At 49.5% G+C, this 22,663-nt stretch overlaps 1 protein-coding gene across 2 annotated transcripts in view; it reads right to left on the reverse strand.

Moving 5' to 3' along the window:
- Positions 1-19,202, reverse strand: part of TSPAN11 (tetraspanin 11) — a 73,666-nt gene extending 54,464 nt beyond the window's left edge. For both annotated transcript variants that reach the window (XM_049624911.1, XM_049624910.1), the window contains exon 1: positions 19,053-19,202. The gene's annotated coding sequence lies outside the window, so the exon portion shown is untranslated. The remainder of the gene's footprint in view (positions 1-19,052) is intronic.
- Positions 19,203-22,663: the final 3,461 nt, after the last annotated feature.

The following is a 22,663-nucleotide window of genomic DNA, read 5'->3' on the forward strand; positions in this document are numbered from 1 at the left end:
TGAACAGGAGAGGGGCAGGGGGGGGAGGGAGGGGGGGGAGAGGGAGAGGGAGAGGGAGAGGGAGAGAGAGAGAGAGAGAGAGAGAGAGAGAAATATCCCAAGCAGGCTCCATGCTCAGTGTGGAGCCTGACCCGGGTCTTGATCCCACGACCCTAGGATCATGACCTGAGCCAAAATCAATCGTTGGCCGCTAAAATGACTAAGCCACCCAGGTGCCCCCTCTACATCATCCCCTCTTTCCCCTAGTCTTTCAGCTCCAGCCTCAGGTGAGGAATACAGACCTATGCCCAGAGTATGCCACGGTAGAAAATCACCCAAACAAGGCTCAGAGACGGGCCAGCCCCTGCTGATGGGAAACACCTGGCACGTAGTCAGGCACTTCCTGTGGAGTCAGACCTCACCAGAAACGGCAGCAGGACGGGCAGCTTCGATAGGTTTTTTTTTTTTTAATTTTTTTTTTTTTAATGTTTATTTTTGAGACAGAGAGAGACAGAGCATGAACGGGGGAGGGGCAGAGAGAGAGGGGGACACAGAATCGGAAGCAGGCTCCAGGCTCCGAGCCATCAGCCCAGAGCCCGACGCGGGGCTCGAACTCACGGGCCGCGAGATCGTGACCTGAGCTGAAGTCGGACGCTCAACCGACTGAGCCACCCAGGCGCCCCAGATAGGTTTTGAAGGCAAGCGTGCAGTTAGCCCCTTCTCCAAACAGCACACAGTCTTTTCCTTGCCTTTGCTCCAGCCCTTGAAGATGGCCATCCAGCAGAGGCTGGGAGAGCCTGGGGCCCCGAGGCCCACCCCAGCAGGACCTCGTGCAAGCATGGCTTCCTTCCTTCCTTCCCCCAGTACAACGCTCCGCGGCAGGGCGGCTGAACTGTTAGAGCATGCAAGCACCTAAAAGGAGCTCATTACATAAACAAATACCTGATCCCAGGGAGGCAAGTCATTCTGCCTGTGTTTCAGGGCCTTGAGAAGCCACCTCTGGCCCCAGCATCTCCTAGAGTCCTGGCCAGCAGTCAGAAGCCCCACCCCTCCGGCAGTGTCAGCCCCTCATCTGGGCCAGGTCGCTCATTTAACTGTCTCAGGTGTACCTACTTTATAACTGAAGCTGCTGAGCCTCTTCTGGCAGACCCAGGGACTCATCACTGGTGTTGCTGGTCTGGGCTTTCATCAGGCTTTGAGGAAAGAAAAAAAAAATCGCCTCCACCCAGAGTCAATTTCTCTGTCCAAGCTTTGGTACGTGGAGCACTGAGACACCTCCTGAGAAGCCTCTCATAGCAAGGATGGATGTTCAGAGGTGGCCCACTCAGGGTAACCTCAGGATCTACAGGGTAAAGAGCAAGGGCAGGAGGAAGACCCCAGAGCCCAGGGTGTTGGGGTTCAGGGGGGTGACAACAACAGGGCAGCCACATCACTCAACTCCAGGGGGAGGTGTACACATCAGAGGCCCGTGAGCGGCTGCCCCTGGAGTTGTGCACTGCACAGCACGGTCTAGACGGGTGCATGCAGCTGCCTTGGCAAGCTCATTTCTTCCTTCTCTGTCTCATTCCTTGCCAAGACTTGGTGCCTCGGGTGAAATCTTGACTTTTACTGGAAGTTTACAACTAGGGACTGGGTAGCACAATATATAGTGGGTGAGCAAATAAGATAGGTGTGTGTCTAAGGGGTGGGCTGCCCAAACCCACTGGGGGTGTACAGACATTTGGGGGCTGGTACAACTGACAACCCCCCACCCCCATATACCTTTTTAAACATATAAGCCTTAACTTTGATATGCAGGTAGATATCCCCCTCTCTTCTGGAGGATAGTGGATTAAAACTGATTGCAGATAAGCCAAGGCTGCTAGTGGTTTATCAAAAGTTGTTCTCTCCTCTTCCCATCATAATGGAGTTGCAGGTGGGTACAGGGACACCTAACTAGCAACCACATTTCGCAGACCTCTCAGCAGCTAGATCTGGCTGAGTACTAGTCCTTGACAACGGAATGTGAGTGGAAGTGCCACTTCCAGGCTTGCCCCTACACATCTCTACAATGTGTCCCCTGAGAGTGGGACCACAGATGTGCCCGAAATCTAGCTTCCACCACACAAGGACAGCACCCCAGAGCACTGCTTCTCTAACTTTTGGGCACATTAGAATCACCTGGAGGGCGTTCACAGTCACAGGTAGTTCGGCTCCAGCCCCAGAGATTCTGACCCAGTAGATCTGGGGTAGTGCCGGAGAATTTGCATTTCCAACAAATTTCTGGGGGATACTGATGCTGCTGGTCTGGGGACTGCCCTGGAGACCACACACTGCCCTTAGGGATGGTAGAGAAATAAGAGAGCAGAACCTGGATCCACGTATGACTATGTGGAGCACAACAGCTTGTCTGCCCTGGACTGTTACAAGAAAGAAGAAGAAACTTTTTTGTCCTGTTGGGTCTCTAACTGAATCATATCTCCAAGAGTCAGAGTCTTCTCTGCACAATGTCCCACTCAAACAGAAGGCAAAAATAGGTCCTCTGTAGCTCCATCTGTAAGGGCAACAAGTTGGTCCTCACCTAGACCGGTGCACAGAGCCAGGATACAACCGCGGGTGGGAGGCTCCGAAGCCCAATCTGGTTGCCACGCACGCTACCTCCCAAGTCCTACGATAACGTGCATCCTGTCTCCTTCTCAAGTTATTGCCAGACCCTTCTTCTCCTGGCCACCAAGGCCTGAAGCTTCATTTCCCCATCTGGTTGTTCTGCAGCCTACCACAGTCTGGCTGCCCCTACCACTCTACTCAACCCAAAGTCACTTTTTTTTTTTTTTTAAGTTTTATTTATTTATTTTGAGAGACGGAGGGAGGGAGAGAAAGAGAATCCCAAGCAGGCTCCACGCTGTCAGCACAGAGCCTAACATGGGGCTCAGACTCACAAACTGTGAGGTCATGACCTGAGCTGAAATCAAGAGTCAGACGCTCAACTGACTGAGCCACCCAGGTGCCCGGTGTCTCTTCAACCCCACTCACGCCCGGCTCCACCTACGTCTCACAAGCTGATGACTCTCAGGAGCCTGCTGAGGCTTAGGCTCACTCATGTGGCCACGAGTCCCTGACTTCTAGCCTGTCTAAGACTAAGCCAGGATGTCCCCCACAAACCCAGCCATCCTGCATCCCTAAGCGTAATGACGTTCCCACCCTCCCGCCACCCAGTGCACTATCTTCAGGATTATGTCCCACTTCTCCCTCTTTTTCAGTGTCACCACCTCCCACTCCAACACATACTACTTCACCAAGCTGTCCCCCTTCTGCAGGCTCCTCCATCAACTCTTAGGAATCGATTCATTCTGATCTTCTCACTGTTACCACCCACTGCAGGCCTACCCTTTGTCTACTGTTGCAGTGGTCAGGGTGCACATATCTGTGTTCCCTTCTGAGATTAACTAATTAATCAGTCTATTCATTCACTGAACATTTGAGGCCTTGCTATGTGATGCAATGGGCCAGAGATCAAAGAGCTCACAGCTGGGGAGACAGCCGCATCCAACACTATGCATGGAGTTCAGAGAGAAAAAAGTCTGTCCAGGTGTGCAGAGGAGGAACTACTGGCAAGAGTTCAAGGACAAGTGGAAATTCAGCAAAGATGGTGACAAAGCAGCCATTTGCCAGGCTCAAGATTCTGGACTTCATTATGAAAGCAATGGGCACCACCGGACCCTCTGGTCCAGGGAATGACAGAATTAGAGTCACTACTTATGAGGTTAGAGTAAATAAACCCAAATGGTTTCACAGGTTATAAACCAGATCCTGGGGTTGGGGAACAAGCATTCCTTTAAATGAATTTTAAAATCCCCCATGGAGCCCAGGCATCTGAAGGGAGAACCAAGCCTGTGTCTGGTTGATTTGCGGTGGCTCTGTAAGGCCGCGGTGGAAAGGATGTCGTCTAAGACAGTCAAGGGTAGGCCAGGCCGGCTCCTTGTCAGTCCAAGGCAGCTGGGCCAGGCTACCTCACTGCACCCACCAGTGGACCAGGCTAGGGGAGCAGAGGAGCCGATGGTGAAGCAAAACCCTAAACCCAATAAGGAAAATCACTGCCTCTCTCCACAAAGACCACAGGGTTTTAATTTTGACACATTAGGTCTCAGAAACACCTTCAAAAATTAAAAATGCATTGCCTAATATGCATTGCACTGCTCCCTCTAAAAACCAGCTTCATAATAGTGAAGAATACAGTCTATAATTTTTCCCATACTCTGAGATGGATCTGTATTATAATTTCCCCAGTCTTTGTGAACAAATAGATGTAGGACTTCCACCCGGAAAGAGCTGCTCTTTTCATCACCCACGTGGAGACATGTTCTTGAGGCTCTGTCCTGGCAGGGGCTGTTTGGTCATCACCCCCTACGGGAAGGCTGACACTTGGCATGAGGGGGATTTGGCTGGGGAGAGTGTGTGTTCCTGGAGCCCGGGGGGGACAGGCATGAAGGGCAGTCCTCTTTTCCCATGACTCCCAAACAAAGGGGGAACTGCCAAAGGGATGCTAGGAATGTCTGCTGATGGTATTTACGGAGGTGGGGGGATGGCAGACAGGCAGAAGCCCAGGTGTGTGGGGAGGGGGAGTTTAAGTCAGGATTTCCCTCACTACTTGCCAGCACCTTGGACAGCACCTGCATGTCTCGTGCCTCAGTTTCTTTATGATGAACTTGGTGTTCTAGCAGTACATGCTTTCAAACAAGTTTGTATGTAGAACCTAACATATAAAACAGATAAGGTGTGTAGCTTCTCTGGCTGAAGGGGTGTGCTAAGTCCCCTTCTCCGCCCGCCCCCCCTTCAAGCCCATTTGAACAGTGTCTCCCCCTCCCTTACTCCCCCTGAAGCTGGAACCATGCAAGAAACCCAGCTCTAGCACTCTAGGAGACCAAGATGCAGGCATTAGGTTTTTTATTCTTTAATTTCATATTGTTCTCCACACTTGTCCCCAGTCAAAATAAGCAAGGGGAGAGCTGTTGGGGCCTACCTCATAGAAATCTACTTCCTATATCATAGACTTACAAGCTATTTTAAGAACTGAAAGTGACCTCTGAGATTATCTGAGAAACTCTTCATTTCATCAGTGGTTCATCTTCTCCTGACCTGCACCTGGCCCCAATTCTATCCCATTTTTCCCTTTTTTTATTGTGGTAAAACAGACGTAACATAAAATTTACCATTATAGCCATTTTAAAGTGTACAATTCCGTGTCATTAAGGGAATCCGCCACTATCTAGTTCAGGACTTTTCATCACTCCAAATGGAAAACTTGTACCCATTAAGCAGCCACTCCCTACTTCCCTTCCCCCCAACTTCTGGAAACCTCTAATGAGCTTCTCTAAGGATTTGCCTACTCTGATTACTCCATATCAACAGAATTATGCAATATGTGATTTTCTGTGTCTGGCTTCTCTCACTTTGCATAACATCTTCAAGGTTCATCCATGCTCTAGCACGTATTAGTACTTTATTCTTTGTTACAGCTGAGTAACGTTCACTTGTGTGTATAGAGCACCTTTTGCTTACCCATTCATCTGTCCATAGACATTTGGGTTGTTTCCACATTTTGGCTATAGTGAATAGAGCTGGTGTGAACATTCATGCACACGTTTTTGTCTGGACACCTGTTTTCAATTCCTCTGGGTAATGCCCAGGCATATGATTGCTGGGTCATGTGTGTAACTCACTGAGGCATTGCTGAATTTTCTTCCATAGCCCCACCTCATTTTTCCAATATGGCATCTGTCCTGGGCAAATGGGCCCAAGCCTCCTGGAGAACGGCAGCAGCCCTGTATGTGGGCATGTGGTTGGTTATTTCTGTCCTCTCCAGGCTTTAGCTCACTGTTTGCTTGCACAGATGATGGGAATGATAATGATAATAATGATGACATAATTGTTATACTACTTCTCACAGTAACTAAGAAGCGGACAATCTTAAGATCCCCATTTCACAGATGGAAATTCAAAAACACACAGCCTTGTTTGAAATACAGGTCTACCTCTCATCCACAACCTGTGCTGCCCTAGAGGAGCCTTTCCTTCCCCCTCCCCCACCAGCCTCCAGACAGTCTGGAGATACCTCCTGCCAGGCTCCTGGTGCCTGCCTCCCAGGAGCATGCCCTAGTCTGGCTCCCGCCAGGCCATTTCATGAGCTGGGCTGCTTTCCAGTTTCTGCCACTGCATCAGGCTTCTCTGATTAGTGCCCAGCCCCTAGCTGCTGATGAGAACACCTGTGGCCAAGAGGCTTCTGGCACAGCTGAGAAGCCTCTCAGCTAGGGCCCCAGGGACACTGGGGCATGATGACTGATCCTGGCTTCCTCTCCCCTCTCTGCAAGGCAGGTCCCTGTATGTGTGGGGTCATACTGCCCATGACAGCTTTCCAGACCCTGTATATAGCCCAGGAAACTGAACCTGGGCTGGTCTTTGGAGGCTGCACCTGGGCCTTGGGGTCTGAGGCCATGTGACTACAGGAAGGCCAAAAGGCTGCCAACTATAGACAGACCCTGGGCAGGAGGCCAGCCAGTGCTGCCCTCTCTGCTCAGTTCTGCTCTGCTGTCTCAGGCACAGAGTTGGGATGGAAGCAGCAGGTCTCCCCTGTCACCCCAACATCTGCCCACAGGTGGCCCAGTCAACAGCCAGGTGCAGGGGCCTGACAGAAATTGGAGAAGGCCAGAGGGTTGGGTGGTCATGACTCTGAGGGCAGAGGGAGAAACTTCCAAACATCTACAGTCCCCAGTGAGCCAGACAGAAATGGGAGGCACTCTGGAGGCCCCACAGGCCTCCCAAGCTTGGATTTAGGGCTCAGACTGGAGCTGGAGCCCCAGGGGTTATCTGTTCTTAGGCACCAGGATGTGCTTTCTCTGTTGTGTGTGTATGAGGTTGAGAGGGGTATAAGACTCGAAGCAGTCTAGAGCATGTGGGAGGCACTCCGGGCCCCAAATCAGTGATGACCCTGGCTCTCAGACTCAACAAGGACTCCCACCAGGCTTGACTCATGGGACCAGGGTCCTCATGTGCTGGCCCCCTCTGCTGCCCCCTTCCCCAGGGTGGGATCCCCAGCTGAGTGCAAATTGCCCAGAACAACCTCCTCCCTACTCCCCAGCTGCAGCAGCTGCTCACTTAACCAGAGTCTCCGAGAGATGGTTGGGAAATGACACTGGTCTGAGCCCACTGAGCACACCTGTGGGCTTCAGGGTGGGGGTGGTGGTGGTCCTTGTGGGGCAGCTTATGCATGATCCTGAGTGCAAGCATGAAGGGGGCTTTTATCCCCTCCACCATCCCTGGTGGTAGGAGGAGGGGGCTGGGGAGTGAAGGTGGATGTGAACCTGGCTCCCTGGTGCTTTCTTTGCCTGTCACATGTATGGAGGGAAAAGTACTGTCACTCTTACCAGCTGTGTGAACTTGGGCAGGGCCTCCTATGTACCTGAGCCAGTTTCTTCCCCTGTCCTGTGGAGATGAGAAGGCAAGGACCCAGAAAAAGTGACCTTGAAGGCCAGTCAGCACTGGTTGAGTGTGCGGCCTGCTTCCTCCTGACCCCCCCAGCAGTAGAGGCCTCCACCAAGGGGAAGAGGGTAGTCTGAATGCTCTGTTCTCTGGCAGGGATCAGCCAGGCTAGAGGAGAGATGCTCTGGGCTGGAAGGAGGAGGACCCCTCAAGAAGCCTTCATTATGGTGCACATTACTTTGGCTTAAGTACATTCACAACCTGCTCGTTGGGAACCAGAAAGGCACAGACACTCCCTTCCAGGCAGCAGGAAATGGGGGGGGGGGGGGCTGAATGACATAAAAACTTGTCCCATTTCCCAGAGAGTAGGATTTGTACAATTTCTCATTTGCTTTCAAAATAGGGCCTGTCTTGTCTTTGGAGCAGGACACCATGGCTTAGCTGTGTAAGTCTAAAAGACCTTTCCTTCCAAGGGGTTCTAAGTTGGAGGCCCCTGAAATCATATGAAAAAAATTTTTTTTCTTTTTTACCATTTATATGCTGGAGTTCCATAGGTTTTAGCAGATCCCCAAAGAGGTTTAGGACTTTCCTTAACAGAAAGGTTAAGGTTCCTATTTCGGGTAGTTATAGACAAGGCCTGGATTATCAACTCCCAAGAGAAAGGCCTTGAGTTAGGCACAGGATCGGAGCCCAGGGGCCCCAGAGAAGCCGAAGAGGCAGAGCTGGGGCTGGAATCCAGGTTTCCAGACCCTGGTTGAGCTTGCTTTCTACCGCACCACACAGACCGATAGAACTGTGTGCTTATGTACATAAGGGTGAGGGAGAGAACATTTACGCATCCGAATTTAAATTCCAATTTTCACTTTGGGACTTGGATGTAAATCTGTTAGGTCTTAAGTCCAGAAAGTGATGTAATTTATTGAAGAGAATGTGGAAGCCGCTAAGCTCCCTGATAAATAAACCATATTTTCTTTATCTCAGGTCTGTAGAAACATATTTTCTAGGGACTTAGAAACCCCCTTGGAAAGCATTCGAATCTTCTCCCTGGAGGAGAGCCAAACACACAGATTTGTGTCTTTTTAAAGATATTTGACCTTTCTGGGCAAGGAAATAATGCACTCGCATGGCAACTAACCAACAACCCCCACACGGTTACCCTAATTCTTTCCAAAAAAGAAGGAAGAACTTTAGTTCCATGAGTTCTAGAGGGAGGATGTTATAGAAACGGACTTGGCATCAGAACACCCTAGATATTGCCCACATCGGCTCCCTAACCATGGACTAATTACATCATCACCATGAGCATCACTACCCGAGGTTTGGAAAGCCGCCTGCAGGTCCCAGGACTAGAAGATGGAGTCAGTCTGCTCCCATCTGTAGGCCAGAGAGACGCAGAGGGTAGATGTCTATCTCTGCTCTCCCTGAATAGGTCTGAGAAGAGGCCCCCAGGCACCTATCTCTGGTTTTCAGCTCAGTGCCTGGGCTTTGGGAGGACTGCAGGCTGCCAATGGCCATCGTCTCTGAGCTCCCACTGCCTCTAGTTGTTACTGAGCCTATTAATACTAGACACTGGGAACTAACGAGCCTACGGTGCTTTGGAACTGTGAAGAGCTCTAAAAGGATGCCTCATTATTATTGATGGTGATGATAATGTGTGGTATGTAATATTTATACACCACTTTGGCTGCTAACTTCCAGAGTGAGGAGGGAAGAATTTAAAGCCCAGCCAGCTCTGTGGGTAGCAACTGCATTCTTGACACCTCAAACAGAGTCTCTACCTCTGGTCCCCTGTGCACCACTGGTCCTTGAATTCTTTCTAAGATGGCACATCAGCAATCCAACCTTTGGAAGGTGTGGGCTCACCTCCTGCCAAGGATGCACGGGACACTGGGCAAGAATGAGGAGAGCAAGGAATAATTGCTTTCTGTGCCCACCAGCTCATCCAGCTTAGATTTACCAAAATGCTTCATCAGGCCGGATCATGTGCCAGCTCCCCTGCCTCCCCACCCTCACCAATTTTGAGACCAGACCTCCCTGGGGTTGAATCTCAGCTCTGCCATCTGTTAGCTGTGGGATGTGAGGAAAGTCTTTAATTTATGTGTGCCTCAACATTCATGACTGTAAAATGGGGATAATACCACTGACTTTATAAGTCTGTGATGATTCCAGGAAATAATGTATGTTAAAACATCACACCATGCCTGCCTGGCACATAGTAGGCCATCAATAAGTCATAGATCCTATTACACTCATAAATGTCCCCCATGCTACATTGTTGGAGGGCTAGCACCTGGGCAGAGTACCCTATGAGAATCCCTAGAGGGGGCAGTTGGGATAAGAGAATTCATCCATCAGTTATGGGGTGAAGGTCAGCAACATAGCTTTCCTACTTCCTACGCACGTATATGTTTATTTAAATTATTTCAAGACAGTTCAGAAGTGTGCTTAAACCCCTGAGTTTACCAAGTGGGAACCTTATGTAAGCTAAGATACTAAAAGACAAACATATGTAGTAATGAAAAGTAGAGCACAAACCTATTGTTAATGATAACTTTCATAAGGGAGGAATTCATGACTGTTGTTGTTCGTAGTGTTATTCTGGTCCCAAGTTCTGGTTCCTGCAGCTCACTTCACCTTCCAGGGCCTCAGTTGTGAATAAAAGAACAATTCCAGTCATTTAGAGCCTTAGATTTCAAAGCAAAGACTTGGAGGCCTTGCTGCCCCCTTGCCAGCCTCCCCCCTTCCTCCTGTGCTCTCTACCTGATGCCCTTGTGACATGACATTTGCCTGACTGAGCAGGTTCAGGTTGGAAAGGCCAAGCCTTAGAGTTCTCAAACTTGCAACAGAATGGCCCAGAAGCTTCATTAAAACATAGATCTCTGGGTCTACCCCCGGGGAGTTTCTGAGTTAGCAGGTCGGAGTCCACCCTGGATTTTGAGGTTCTAATAAGCCAATAATAATTCAATAAGATGTTGATTCTGCAGAACTTCACTTTGAGAACAACTGTCTCAGGACCATGCTTTTCACACTTGCTGCACTAAGACCACCTGAGGAGTTTGTAAAAATCTGGCCTCCCAGGCTGCAGCCCAGGTGAATGAAAGCGGTGTCTCAGAGACCAGGGTTCAGAGGCTAGGCCTTCCTCTAGCCCCTGTGCCCATGTTCAGTGCTCTGGGGTCCCCAAACTGTCAATAACCTCAGGTGGGTGGACTGGGGCTCTGCAAACCGTTTGTTAGAAGATTAGTTAGTAAATGTCCCAGGCTCTGCGGCCCACATGGTCTCTGTTGCATATTCCTCTTTGTTTTGTTCATTTGCTTCAGCCTTTTAAAATATAATTGTAGCCTATAGGCCATACAGAACCATTTTGTGGACCCCTGGAGAACAGTGAGTCATGCAACTACCAAATTTGATGATGGAAATTGCTACTTACAATTAGCATTATTTAGACAATACAGGAACACCAAGGTAGAAGGTAGACCAACTTAAAGGCATTCAAGGTACAATGTAAATGTGGCTTCTGTGCTATCTCTAACTACTTCTTCCAACAGGTCTTTATATATTAAAAAAAAAAAAAAAAGGTAGAAAAAACTCCCTTTTCAGTTCCTGGTACTAGTACTTGCTTCCTGGTACTTGCTTGGAACTTGAGGTTTCCAGAGCAGTGAAAAGCCCAGAGCTATCTGCTCTGCCATCAAGAAGTGTGAATTGCTTTCTGAGTATTTCATTTTGTTCTAGCACTTCTAGTCTTAAATTCCTGTCTCCCTGCCTCACCTCTCTCCCCACAGAGAGTGGGATTTATTTCTCCCAGAAGGCCTGGCTTCCCTAAAGCCTCTCTGTGTGCAAAAAGCACCCCAAAATGTGCAGTCACCCAAAGATCAACTCGTCCTTTGGTAACAAAGCCATACCTTTCCCCATGGCAAACCGTCCGCTTGGCTTCAGTATGAAAATGGTCATGCCTGGAACAGCTAATCAGTATCTCTGAACAGACTTAGAACTCCTACAAGCTTTTCGCTTTCCAGCATATTCCAACCCTCAGGCAAAATGGACTATTCTCACCTCTCCTCCTGTCCTTTGTTCTTTTCTTTTGAGCCTCTCAACCACTCTAGAACCTGTGAGTGAAAGATCCAAACTGACTGTTTTAAAAACATAAATGCTTTAAAGGAGAAGGATGGAGACCTGGACAAGGAAATGGAAGGCTCTGCTGTTTTCCAAAGAGAAATGACTAACTAGAATCTCAGGGCACCTGAATGGCCCGCTCATTTAAAGGATCTGTTCTGCCCCAAGTGGACCACCATCTAAAAATGTAACCAAAATGGAAGGTCAAGGGTTGAAGCCTGGGCTGACTCCACAAGCAGGCAACTGTGCAGACTCACAGTGCCCTGTGCTGACAAGGGACTGGCGCTCTGTTTAATGCTCTGCTGTTGGCATCTTGGAATTTTTAATGATTTAATCTTTGAGCTTGTGTTTTGTAAGTGAAGCCCTATGGGACAGTGGGCATCAATGTGAACAGAGAGAAATGCTCGGTGCGTGTGTCCACTGTTCCTTGCTGATCTCATTTGATCCATGATGCCCCATGTGAGAAGGGAGATGATTCATTTTCAAAAATACCAAAAAGCTGTACCGTCTAGTTAACAATAGGTTTACAACCTTTGGAAATATGTTCAAACCTGATCCCCCCCCTCCTCCCACTCCCCAATGGAGTCCCAAACCCTAAGACACTTCACTTCCTGGTTATTTTTCCCCTCTCCATTTCCTGGGCTTTTTGTGGGCTTTACAATGGGCTAAAGAAGACCCGAAGTCGCTGCCGCATCACCTCAGGGAATGTACATTGTTCCAATCAGACTCCTTTTTGCCTTACATGGGCAGAGGCGACGTCCGGGTAAGGCTGTATCCTCTGCAGGACTCAGCCAATGAGGAACCAGGGAAGGGACCTGAATACTAGGAGATAAATTGTCTGCTGTAACTGTCCCCTGTGTGCCTGTCCATCAGAAACCTGCTGTTGCAAGAATGTTGGTTAAAGCCTCACTTCACTGTGCTCTGAGTCTTGGCGTCCCTCCTTTAATTGGGTCAGTGGGCTTATTTCTCACATCCATGAGCACAGAAATCCAGGGGACCCATCAGGTGTGGAGTTCAAGGAGCTGCAAAGTGAGTGAGTACAAGATAAGGTGTTTGGTTTTTGACAGAGTAAGCAGGAGCAGATGACCCAGGGAGGTCAAGTTCTCTGCTGGAACCAGAGCTGGGTTCAAATGCAGAAGGTGAGCGATGCCTTGTAAGAAACACCAACAGCTAAGGAACCCTATGATACCCTGTCCTTTCCTACTTGGGATCCTTCCTGCATCAGTCACCTACTTGCACTGAAAAGGATGAACTAAAGGGAAGAAAGGTCCATGCACTATTGCCTTTCCTTTCAATCCTTCCTTTCCCCTTAGGCTGGAAGTGGAGTGTGACAGTGTGTTGACTGAGTATGCATGTATCGGGGAGCTTGGGGGGGCTCAGTCGGTTAAGCATTTGACTCCGGCTCAGGTCATGATCTCACTGATCATGGGTTTGAGCCCTGCATCGGGTTCTGTGCTGACAGCTCAGAGCCTGGAGCCTGCTTCAGACTCTATGTCTCCCTTTCTCTCTGCCCTGCCCCCACTCGTGCTCTGTCTGTCTGTCTCTCTCTGTAAAATAAACATTAAAAAAAAATAAAAAAATAAAAAGAATGTGCGTGTATCAAGAAGTGAAATAAAAATAGCTGAGGTCGTTTTGTGCATCATTTCCAGTGTTCTGAGAAGAACAAAACATGAGCTATGATATTTGAATTGTGTGATTTTGGTGATTCTACATAGGAGTTAAATGCTCGCATACGTGTGTTTAAAACTGGCATTGCACGATATAAAGATGAATACCAAAATGCATGCTAATCATTTAAAATTTTAATTTTTCTTTACTTGGAATGCCATTAAGTAGCAACCAAAACCACCATGACAAGTCAAGAAAGAGACCATGGAAGACAGGAAAAAGCTTTTACATTTAGTACTTTCAATGGCACTTTTTCCTGCTTTTTGAATCAGGGGGCCATATTTTCATTTTGCACTGGGTCCCACAAATTATGTAGCCAGCCCTGGTTGTGGGATTTCTCCCTGAGCACACAGTCTTAGTGATGACTGATAATCTCCCTCCGGAAATATCTATTTTGTGGACATTTACTGAACTCATACTGTTTGTTCAGCATGGTGCTAGTTGCCAGGGATAAAAAGTCAATAAACATAATTTCTATCCTCGAGCAGTGGTAAGGAATATAATTCTGAAATATAAGACATTGTTGTCCAAGTGTCAGAATCCTAGTACTTGTCTGTAGAAGGGGGTTCTGAGAGAGAAATGTCTTTACAATATTCTAAGAGCACTTATGGAAACATGGACCTTTACCTGTTGAAAAAGCTTCAGAGGTTAGCTTACCACATCTGTGTGATCAAACGGGGTAATGGAAAACTTCTCATAATTTTACAATCTGTTCCAAACCTCAGACAAACTGGACAACACCAGCCCAATCTTGTTCTTTGTTCTTTTCTGAGCCTTTAAACATACTGGAATCTGTTGGTTAAATGGTCTAGGCTGATCTTTTAAAAATGTAAATGACATAAGCAGAAAAGGTCTTTGATTAATTGTTTCCAATGGAGAAACACATTTTCATTTATATTGAAGTTTGGCTCACATGAATCTTTCAAAACTTGAGCTCCCTGTTCAAAAAAGAAGAACCTGTAAGTCAGGACACAGGTGAGAAAAACTTCAGGTTCTCACCCACTGCCATCACAGAGGGTCACGGAACTCTATTTCAAAACTTACTACTTCAAACCAGATCAGGGAATGTCAGAGCAATTTCCTTTAACATTTCCTGAGCCTCTGTAATATCCTCAATTCTTGAATTCTTGGCATTTTGCAGTAAAACTCCTTAAGCCTTTAAGAAGGGCCTGATGCGTACACAGGGCAGTGAGGTGGGAGGGAGCCGCTGAAATCCAGATGCATCCGGCCCACAGTCGTGTGTGGGGAGTGGAATGGCCCAGTGGGGAGGGAAGGGGCCCAGAGGAGAAACTGGGGGCTTGGCTGGCCCGGGCGACCCCCTCCCTCACCCCATCCCCAGATGACTGGCATGTAAGATCAGGGTTTGAAAGCACAGGGCAGCAGTCACCACCTGGTAGACCCCCTTGTCAGCGAGACCCTTCTCCAGAGTGCTCACCTTGGGCAGCCCACACACTCCGTGCCCCTCTATGAATTTGAGCTCTCCAGGCCTAACTCAGCCATCCGTACCCAGGCCAGCCAGGAGTTAGAGATCCTTTCTTTGGTGGGCAGATGAGAAAACTGAACCTCAGTGAGGTCACGTAACACATGAAAGGTCACCCAGGAGGAAAGGGCAGGGCCGGGATTCCAGGCTGGAGTGTCTGACCCAGAGCTGGGCTCTCTGCCCTCCACCGCCCCCTGCCTCACACCGCTTTTCCTTCCCCTCCCTGAGCTCCAGCTGTGGCTTGGGTGAGCGCCACACCACACAGCTTCCACTCAGCTGTTTTTCTCCTCTCTTCCCTGGGGGTTTCTCAACAACTAGATGCTTGGAGGTTAAGTATTGGCAGGCCTGGAGGCTCATAATAGGTGCCAGGTGAATATGTAGGCGCCAGGTAAATATGTGCATATTGATAAGCCCTCCCCTCAACCAGGCAACAGACAGCACACCCCCTTGTAAGTACAAACCTCATGAACCTAGGAGCCCACAAGAGTCCGCCAGAGCAGGGACGTCTACAAGAAGCAAGGTCAACGGTCCGAAGGAATTAACAGAGGGTTCTCTTCTGGGTTCTATCTCCTCCCTCCACTTCTCTCTGTAGTCTCCCTCCTCAACTACGCTCCCAAAACAACCCAACAAAACAGCTGAACCTCCTTCTCCATCGATGGGAGTGCTATTAATATATATTATTATTACTATATGTTATATACTGTTAGTATGTACTATTGTATACTATATATACTATTACTATTACATACTATTTATAGTACTATATATATTATTATACACTATATATTACTATAGATACTATATACTACATATATAGTATATAATAGTAATAGTACTATAGTGTATAATAATATATGATACTAATAGTATATATTATAATATGTAATATAATTACACAACATATATACATATTAATAATGTACAATATGTATTAATATGTATAGCATATATTGTATTATATATTACATATTATATCCTAAGCAACATTAATATATCTTACATAATTATATATATATATAAAATATTGTGTTATATAATATTATAGTATACTATACAGTATACTAGTTTGTGGTATACTAACTCCCATGGGAATTAATAAAGGTTGTGGTAAACAGGTGTTCTACACCCAAAACCCAGGCACAGTGCTGGACATGGGAGTCACAATGCCAGCTGCAAACATATCTACAGGAAGAGACAGCGGGAGCGGCTGTTTTACGTGGGGCTGACAAGGCTGCTGTAAATACATGTCGGGGCACACCATCACGTCGCTGTCTAGGTTCAGGAATCACTCAGAGAGAGGGCTCCTGTCCACTGCCAACTACTCAAGAAAAACCATGCTGAGTGGACATCTGCTGGGGAGGAGGCACATCTGGGCGGTCTGCCTGGGAGGACAATGCCAGACACGGTCACCCTGAACAGGCAGCTCTCAAATATCAGAGTGCGGCTTATCCACTCTGCAGTACTCGGTGTCGCCTCCCGCTTATCTCACACACGGTTCACAGTTCCCATGTGCCCCTTGTTGCCGTACTGTGTGCAAAACCATTTTCATATTAACCTTGTCCAAAATGTGAGGAAATTAAGCCGGCTGCAGAACAAACAGCCCTGTGACGCCTTCCATGGCCGGGCAGGAACGACGTGTGGGACCTGAGTGTCCGAACCCAGTGTGCACTACTTCCAGTTCGGTACTATTATTTCAAGCTGGAGTTGCACAGGCGCCCAGGAGTCTTCTGCCACAATGGTTTTCCAGTTTTATTTTAGTGGGAGGGCCCTTTCTTCAAAGGAAATCCTACCTGGAAGGCAGCCAGTAACCCAGATTAACCCCCAGCTGTTGCAGCGAGGGACCCAGGGCCCTGCTCACGGGGCTTGCTCCTCTCCCAAAAGCTCCAGGGAGCACAATATGAAAAGCAGCCTGCCATTCCTTGCTTACTAAGTTATTTGCTCACTGACACAACGTTTCTCGAGTACCTACTGTGTTCCAGGTGCTGGTGAGCCAGCAGGGAAGAGGACAGGGGAAGCCCCTGCTTTCCTGAATCTCCCAATGTGGCTGGATGTAGCAGAGCTAAGTTCAGATGATGGAAAGTGCTATAAAGGACTAGGGCCATGTGACTGTGGGCCAGGAGAAAGCTACTTAATTTTTTAATTTTTTTAATGTTTATTTTTGAGAGTGAGAGAGACAGAGCATGAATGGGGGAGGGGCAGAAAGAGAGGGAGACACAGAATCCGAAGCAGGCTCCAGGCTCTGAGCTGTCAGCATAGAGCTGGATGCAGGGCTCGAACTCATGGACCGCGAGATCATGACCTAAGCCAAAGTTGGCCACTTAATCGACTGAACCACCCAGGCGCCCCAGGAGAAAGCTACTTTAGTTGGGGGTATCGGGAAAGGTCTGTCTGAGGAAGCAAAATGTGAACTGATGGCACAACAAGAATCTGGAAAGATGCCCTGATTTTGACCAATGAGGAAGCAGACCCAAAAGAGGTGAAGTGACTTTCTCCAGGTCACCCATCAAGTCAGAAGCCCGAGCCAGTCCTTGACCCTGGGTTTTCAGGGCTCTCTCTTTTCACAGTGTTTACTAAATAGCCACTGCATGCAAACAAGGCAGGAGACATCCAAGTGCCCACAAGCCACCAACCATGCCCTGGGGTTCGGGGCTGTCCGTCATGACTCCTGGCACCCTCTCAGCCCTGCTCAGCCAGTTAGAGTCTGGGAGCGCTGTACCCCAGCAGACAGCACCATGCAGTGGACATCCCAGACCCATGACCTTAGTTGGGAAAGATTCCTCCTCTCCTATCTCCCTGGCGGCAAACTGTGGAAAGTGCTCCTTACTGCTTCTATTGTTGGCAAGATGGTGGCTCACCTGGAGGAAGGCTACCTGGAAAGTCAAGCTGCTGTGGGGTTAAATGACTTAAAGACCGGCCAAGTCAGTTTTCTTCTTATAGAAGCATTCACAAAACCTCCGGCATCACACACGGGTATGTAGATATGTCACACACCAAGAGTCCAAAGCCAGGCTCCAGGCATGTGCTCCTATGATGCTGAGCATCAAGGGAAGCAGTATGCAAACGGCTTCCTCTCCTACCCCCAGGCAAACAGCCCCAGGCTCCCCAAGTCTCGGAGTGTTTGCCTTTCACCCTCGGAACCGAATGCTGTCCCAGCACTGCGCAGGCATTAGCAAATTTGAGCTTCTAGTCACCTCACGAGGTAGGCAAGACGACAATTATTAGCTCCGTTTTGCACACAAAGCAACTGAGCCCCAAAGCAACCTGTGCAGGGAACATTGCTAGTGACGTAGTAACAACCACTGAATTCTGATGCAAACCCAGGGCTCCAGACCCCAAAGGTAGCTATCATCAAAACGCTCACAAATTAAACAGAGTATCCACCCTCGGTCTCTCTCTCCCCCCCTTCCGTCTACATCTTATGCCTTGGAGGGTACTTAGGGGTATTTCTAGAAGCTGTCTCTTCTCTCTGAGCCACTGCAGTCTCATCATGCGTGCCCACCTGCTGGTGACATCTAAAGCAATTCAGACCCAAGCTGAGATGCTCTCCTGCCCCTGCAGACTGACCCCTTCTTTCATATTTTCCAGCCAGTTCACACTTGTCAACACTGCACACATCACTGGTGAAAACAATGCACCCTAGAACCATCCACATCTTCCTTCTTCCCATATCAGACCAGCCAACTGCACCTGCAGGAATGGACAGGCAAACACAGGTGACAGGGCCCGCACAGCCATGTCCCCGCAAATACACAGATGTGCCCCCATAGTACTCGTGGACAATCTGCTGCAAAGACCTGCGCATGCAGAAGACACACCAGCTGCCAGCATTTAGCAAACTCTGTTTTGCACGAGGTACGGGGCCAAGCTCCACACAATTCTAGCTAGGATTATTCTGGACCGGTCACCCTGGGTTTATGCATAAAAGCCAGCTACCAGAATTCAGGTGACATTTTGAGGAGAGGTAGACTGGCACTGAGCACGCTAGGCGGCACGAGCCACTCAGAAGCCCAGAGCTCCCTCCCAGGGCCCTAAGTGCAGAACGGCACACTGGACAGTATGATTAGGGGCACAAACGCTGCGGCCCCGGCCGACCCCAGTGCGTGCACGCGCCCATCCCGAGGGACCGGAGGCCCCCTGCCCCCACCCGCACCCAGAGTCCGCTCGACCCCGCCAGCCCAGGCCCCGCCACCGTCTGGCTCAGAAAGGAGGCGGGGGCGCGGGTAGGGAGGTGGGGGCGCTCCTCCGCGCGGGGCTGGGGCGCGACTGGCGGGCAGGGCCCCCTGGTCCCCGCGCGTCCCCCCCCCCCCCCCCCCCCCCCGCGCTTCTCCACCCCCCCCCCCCACCCCACCCCGGCGCTTACCGGGCCTCCCGCAGTGGGGCTCCTCACGCAGCGACGGGACCCGCAGCTTCCCGAGGCGCCGCGGCGCTCGCCTGGGCACCCCCGCCGCGCTCCGGGCCCTCCCACCTTCAGAGGGTCAGGGTGCGGGCGGCCCGGCTCCAGCCCAGCACCCCGGGCACTTCCTGCCGGCCCGCCCCGCCCCGCTTCCCGAGCGCCCACCCTCCCGGCTAGCCCCGCTCCGATTCCCGGGCTCCGTTCCTCCCAGCCGGGCTGGCCTCGCCCAGAAGCCCTGAGCTGGGCCGCCTCTTTGTTTGGGAGTTGGCCTCTCTTCAGTTCGGAGCTCACAGAGCCAATTAAGTCGGAGTTAGGGGCAGCTGGGTTGTTGCCCGGGGATTCTTGCCGGGAGGGGAGGGGCGGCTCACAATCTCGCGTCTGCCCGCCGCTCCCGGGCCTCCCGCCCTGGGGCCTCTCTCAGGTCTTGCTTTTCCCTAGTTTCCTCCATGGCTCAGGTCCTGGGAGACATTGGCCTGTGGGGGCTCCCAGGGACTCTAGGCACAAGCCCCTCTGATCCCAAAGAGCCGCCCCTCTCCCTAGGCAGATCCCCTGTGCATAGGGAGGACTCCCATCACCGCCCTGTCCCAGTGAGAGTGTTGTGGACCATGGGCTTTATATTTCCTGGGCCCAGGGAGAATCAAGACCTCTTCCTAGACTGGAGGCAAGAGGAAGGATGGACAGATCCCTGGCTGGGCCCTGGCGGAGAACAGGTGCAAAGCTGCCACTAACTGGCTGTGTTCTAGCTGTGGAGCAGATTATTTCTCAAAGCTACAAAGGCCCCTGCTTATCCAGCCATGTGCTTCTGGCACTTGACTGCTGCGAGCAAGGTTACCCATTTACCAGGGTGCTAGGTCAGGGAAGACACTGGAGGCTGGGATTGCTGACGGAGGCATGGCAGTAGAGAAAAATCAGCAGAGCCGACAATGGTCCGTGTGAGAGGAAGACCTGAAATGGGAGTGAATGCAGAAGATGCGGTGGGTGTGGGTTCTACAGAGCTTGCTGTGTGTGGTGTACATGGAGGGGTAGAGAGGGGGTCTGAAGAAGGACCATGGTGGTGCTGTGAGTGTGGAAGTCTGAGAGCAGACTCTGGGTGATGTGAAGCTGAGTTTGGACAATGTGGAGAGGGCAGGGCTGAGGACAGAGCCCAGGTAGACGTTTGAAAAGGAGCCAGAGAAAGAAACTGATGCCATCCAGGAGGGTCAGCACTGTGCAGGACACCCAGATCCAGGAGAAGAGTGCATGTTCCATAGGAGCCCGTGCTACAGGGACACCAAAGGGGAGGGTGCCCAAGAAAACAGGGTTAGACTTAGAAATGAGATCTTTGGGAGACTTTTGAGAGGGTCATTTCAGTAGTGGGGACTGTAAGCCAGATAGCCCCTCCTTGGGGCATCTGGTCCAATCGGTTGATGCAGGACTACAAAGACACATCCGCTTCCTTTCATACCAGAGGTCCCTAAAGGGCTATCCCAGCTCCTAGGTTCCCCAAGGGATCAGCTGAGGCCTCTGTGGAAACTGCATCTCAGTTCAAGTTCACTCTCTGTCTGGTCTCACTTCCTCACTTTCTTATAGGAGTTGTTCCCAAGACTATCTCCCGATAGACCTCCTACCCACCGATCTCCATCTCTATGCAGAGCCTGTTTCCCAGAAATCCAACCTGAGGTGTAGAGTCAGAGAGAAAGGGAGAGTGAAGCAAAGGGGGTAAAGACAGAGGGCATGAACATCTGTCACCAGCATTCGAGAGGGAAGGTGGAAGACATGTGGCAGCAGAGAGACCCGGCAAGAACAGACAATGATGGCCTCTCCTCCTGACCTTCCTCTAAGACCTCTAATGAAGCAGACCTCTCATGAAGACCTTCACCTCTACTGAAGCTGTTTCAAGAGACAGAAATTGTCAGAAAAAGTCAGGGAAGGTGGGGTTAAAGGAAAAGACTGAAATGGGGAGGGACAGGAGAGCTCTTCGTAGTAGAAATGGGTTTTCCAAAGCAGGGTAGAGGAGGTAAGTGGGGAGCAGGATTAGGGAGAGAGAATACTGTCAGTGGGGTAAGGGTGAAGGGAAGTGCGTGTTCCCAGTGTCAGTAACATTAAACCAGAAATTCAGAAAGAGAGGGCTGGAAAGTGTTCTGGAGGGACCTTGTAGCAATATGAGAGGGTGAGTGATAAATGAGGCTCTGGACCAGGATATCCCGTCTCCAGCACTATCCCTGGGAACATTAAACATCTAGAGCAAAGAACCCATAGAGATATATACAATTTAAAATTTCCCAGGAGCCACATTTAAAAATGTAAAAAGAAGAATCAGGTGAAATTAATTTTAATGATACAACTTTATTGAACACAATATATCTAAAGTATGTTCATTTCAACATGCATCAGTATAAAAATTATTAATGAGATATTTTGCGTTTTCTTCCTACGAAGTCTTCCAGCTCTGGTGTGTGTTTTACACTCAGTGCATCTGAGTTTAGATGCTACATTTTCATTGGAAATCCTTGATCTGCATTTAGAGTTCATAATGTGTATGGTTGAAGAAGTAGTTATAAATCTCACTTGCTTCGTACATACTTTTGCTGTCCAATAACCAAATTGAATGGTCAATTTTAAAACTTAAGTTTAATTAAAATTAATTGAAACAAAACATTTCGTCTTTCTGCTGCACTTAGCACATCTCAAGTGCTCAAGAGCTACACATGTGCAGTGGCTTCTGCACCAGACCCCACAGGTCTAGAATCTGAACTCCTGCACTTGTAGCTTTTGTTTTGTTTGGTCCTCCCTTTCTATGAAGGGATGGCCCCTGCCCCACCACTGCTCCACTCACAAGATCTCCCTCTGTGCCATTTTATTTCACAGAACACACTTGAAGACGATGAGGAAGAAGGTTGAGAATCGAACGTCTGTGGGAAGGGAACTGGGGGTTTGGCTTGGGCTAGATGAGGAGGGAAGAGAGAGGGACACGAGTTGGAAGTCTTGCGTTCTGTTCTTCTGTGTTCATAAGAAGAATGTTGTGATTTCTTTGCCCAGAGATTGCAGAGAATGGAGGAGACAGCTCTTGTTGTCATGGTCTCCCCTTTCAGTGGTTTCCTTGAGTCTGAGCACTGGCCGAGTCACAAGCGCTTGGTGTGGCTGTTAGGTCTGGCCCTTGAGTTTTGCATCTGCAAAATGGGGAGAGTGGTCTCTTATTTTGGAAAAAAAATGGGAAGGACTGTGGAAACCTAAGTATGAAGCTACCGTGAGGGAGGAGTTTTCGTCCCAGATTTGGAGACCCGTGCTTCTCCTCCAGGTCTGTAGCACATGCTCTGCCCCTGGCTGGGTGCCAGGAGCTTCTGCCTTGACCCTGCCTTACAGCTGATAGAGCAATCCAACATGGGAAGCTGGAGTAGAGAGCTTGTAGACTTTCTGGGATGTGTAAAAATAATGGTAGTAACACTTAGACTTCCTTTGCTCTAAAATGGCCTATACCGGGGTGCGTGGTGGGGCTCAGTGAGTTGACTTCAGTTCAGGTCACGATCTCACAGTTTGTGAGTTCGAGCCTGTGTCAGCTCTGCGCTGATAGTGTGGAGGCTTCTTGGGTTTCTCTCTCC

This window comes from Panthera uncia, chromosome B4 (assembly GCF_023721935.1).
Source record: "Panthera uncia isolate 11264 chromosome B4, Puncia_PCG_1.0, whole genome shotgun sequence".
In the NCBI taxonomy this organism is placed as follows: domain Eukaryota; kingdom Metazoa; phylum Chordata; class Mammalia; order Carnivora; family Felidae; genus Panthera; species Panthera uncia.